This window comes from Neofelis nebulosa, chromosome 5, assembly GCF_028018385.1.
Source record: "Neofelis nebulosa isolate mNeoNeb1 chromosome 5, mNeoNeb1.pri, whole genome shotgun sequence".
NCBI classification, from domain to species: domain Eukaryota; kingdom Metazoa; phylum Chordata; class Mammalia; order Carnivora; family Felidae; genus Neofelis; species Neofelis nebulosa.
Window position 1 is genome coordinate 40,026,393 of NC_080786.1, and position 3,339 is coordinate 40,029,731.

The 3,339-nt window shown below is 38.6% G+C and overlaps 1 pseudogene; it reads left to right on the forward strand.

Moving 5' to 3' along the window:
- Window positions 1–1,680: 1,680 nt before the first annotated feature.
- Window positions 1,681–2,246, forward strand: LOC131513095 (translationally-controlled tumor protein-like; annotated as a pseudogene).
- The last annotated feature ends 1,093 nt before the right edge of the window (window positions 2,247–3,339 follow it).

The window sequence follows — 3,339 nt, forward strand, 5'->3', positions numbered from 1 at the left end:
GAAGAATTTTAAAATTCTAGGAATTCACATGGGGCTTATTTCAATTTGCTGTGTATTGGTACCATTAAGGAAGTTGAGACTATCCAGCAGCTGTCAACTACTATGCATAATCAACACATGCTTGGACAATAACTATTACGTTTTGGTTACCTAGTAAGCCAGAAGCTTTTAGCAAATAATCTCTATAATTTAATCACTTTCTAAGGTAAATATTATTTGTCTGATATACAAGATGAGGAAACTGAAGCTCAGCAAGTGTAAGTTTGTGCTTAAGGTGACATAGCTCCTAAGTACCTAATCTAAGTTTCAAGTTAGGATATTTTATCCTAAAGCCCTTTCTCTTCTCACTGTACTGTGTGGATATCAGGTAATCATGTATTTTAGCAATGGTCTTTGCATATGATGCCTTTTCTTCCCTTTGAACTTGTAGTATCATCAACCAATCTGGCCTATGGAAAGTTAAGATGTGAGGTGTCTGGGAGTTACCAGATTTTGAGCTTTAAATGCAAGCATTCCATGAATGGTGGCTCCAGAGGACATCTGACATCCCTGTTCTCCTCCTACTTTCTTTTCTTATATTCAAAAGCAAGTCAATGTGTGTGATGATACATCTAATTTATGGGGAACCCGAGTGGCTCAGTTGGTTAAACTCCAACTCTTGATTTTGGCCAGGACATGGTCTCATGGTCTTTGGGTTCCATCCCTGCATTGGGTTGTGTGCTGACAGAGGGGAGCTTGCTTGGGATTCTCTGTCTCTACTCCTCTCTCTGCCCTTCCCCTGCCTGCACTCTCTCTCTCTTTCAAAATAAATAACTAAACTTAAAAAAAAAAAAAATTATACATCTAGTGATAACTTCTATTTATGTTAAAAGAGTTCATATAATACTTTAAAGAATACCAATCTAAAATATATTGTATGTGTACTGTGTTGTTACAGTCAAGACATTTTTTTTTTTTTTTGCTGTTATGGCTGTCATTTAAAAGAATTAACACCTCATCTTTTTTTTTTTAAATTTTTTTTTTTCAACGTTTTTTATTTATTTTTGGGACAGAGAGAGACAGAGCATGAACGGGGGAGGGGCAGAGAGAGAGGGAGACACAGAATCGGAAACAGGCTCCAGGCTCCGAGCCATCAGCCCAGAGCCTGACGCGGGGCTCGAACTCACGGACCGCGAGATCGTGACCTGGCTGAAGTCGGACGCTTAACCGACTGCGCCACCCAGGCGCCCCAAATTAACACCTCATCTTGACAGACATTTTTATTAAATTTTTTTAATGTTTATTTATTTTTGAGAGAGAGAGACAGAGTGTGAGCCGGGGAGGGTCAGAGAGAGACGGAAACACAGAATCCAAAGCAGGCTCCAGGCTCCGAGCTGTCAGCACAGAGCCTAATGTGAGGCCCAAACTCGCAAACTGTGAGATCAGGACCTGAGCCAAAGTCAGACACCCAACTGACTGAGCCACCCAGGCGTCTCATTGACAGATATATTTTAATAAAGCTCTTCTACACCTGACCTTTTTAGTAAGTTATTTATTAATTGATTTGTAGACATAGCATTTAAAAGTTGAGGTGCACTGCTTTCTCTCCCCGCTCCAACCCCCACCTATTGGCTGTGCCACTCTCAGAGCTCCCGGCTCCTGCCAAGCTAGTGCCACTGCAGTCTCTCTCCAGCCATAATCATGATCATCTACCAGGACCTCATCAGCTGTGATGAGATGGTCTCTGACATCTACAAGATCCTGGAGATCATGGAAAGGCTGTGCCTGGAGATGGAGAGGAAGATGGTCAGTAGGACAGAGGGTAACATTGATGACTCACTTATTGGTGGAAATGCCTCCATCGAAGACCCCGGTGGTGAAGGCACTGAGAGCACAGTCATTACTGGTGTTGACATTGTCATGAACCATCACTTGCGGGAAATTACGTTCACAAAATAAGCCTACAAGAAGTACATCAAAGGTTACATGAAATAAGCCAAAGGCAAAGGACTTGAAGAACAGATCAGAAAGAGTAAAACCTTTTATGTGGGCTGCAGAACAAATCAAGCACATCCTTGTTCATTTCCAAAACTACCATTCTCTATGAAAACCTTAGTCCAGGTGGTGTGGCTGTTCCGCTGGACTATCATGAGGATGGTGTGACCCCATCTATGATTGTCTTTAAGAATGGTTTAGAAATGGAAAAAAAAATGTTAATGAATTTGGCTATTAGATTGGATGTATCACCTATTATCTGTCATAACTGACTGCTGTCCATCCACACAACACCAAGACTTGGACAAATGGGACTGATGTCATCTTGAGCTCTTCATTTATCTTGACTTTGATTTATCTTGGCTTTGTTTTTAAGAAAAAATATCATGTCATATAGGTTGTCTGAAAATGAAATGCATTTAAACTCATTTGACAGAATGCCTCTTAGTTTAATACATATTTAAATCCATCTGTTCTGGAGAAGCTAGACCCTAATCGTAGACTACTGCTAGAAAGCATAAGACTACTTGCACATAACTGCTCCAGTGAAAACTACTTCTGGGAATGGAATATAAAAACAAGAATCAAAAGTCTTAATTCTGAGTTCAAGTAAAGGGGAAAGACCATGCTTATAGCTGTGCCTACATTGAAGTGGACTCCTTACCCATTTCATCACCTACAAATGGAAGTAATTAACTGTGAAAGAGATTATCAAAGGAGTCAAATGAGACTAATACAGGTGGAAGCAAAAGAAAAAAAGTTGAGATACATTGTGTAGTAAACCCCTATCTCATAAAGGAAGTTGAATAGGAAAACAGTCTATATGTAGTCCCCAGAATTGAAATATTAAGCCATCCATTGCTTGGACAGATATTAATTGACTCAAACATTTTCTAGCAAAAGGTATTCTATATTCAAAAGTCAGACATTTTATTGAAATACTTATAAAATATAATTTTAGTAAGGGCTAATAAATTTACACAGCACCAATTTAAACAAAATATGATTATGTTAGGATACATAAATTTGACATTGAATATACTTATACTTCCATTTTTTTGTATGTGGAGACAACTCTGTTAAAATAATGAAACACCGAAATCATTTATGGGAAAAGTCCCGGTTGCTGCATGAAAACAAGTTAGTTCTATATCCAAACAAACAAACATACAAACAGATAAAAGAATCATCCAAAATAAAAAGTTTAAATTTTAACAGTCTATAGTTTTATTTATTTATTCATTCGTTCATTCATTCATTTATTATTTTTTGTTTTAGAGAGAGAGATCGTGTGAGTGAGAAGAGAGGCAGAGGGAGGGAGAGAGAATCTTAGCAGACTCCATGCTCAGTGAGGAGCCCAACATG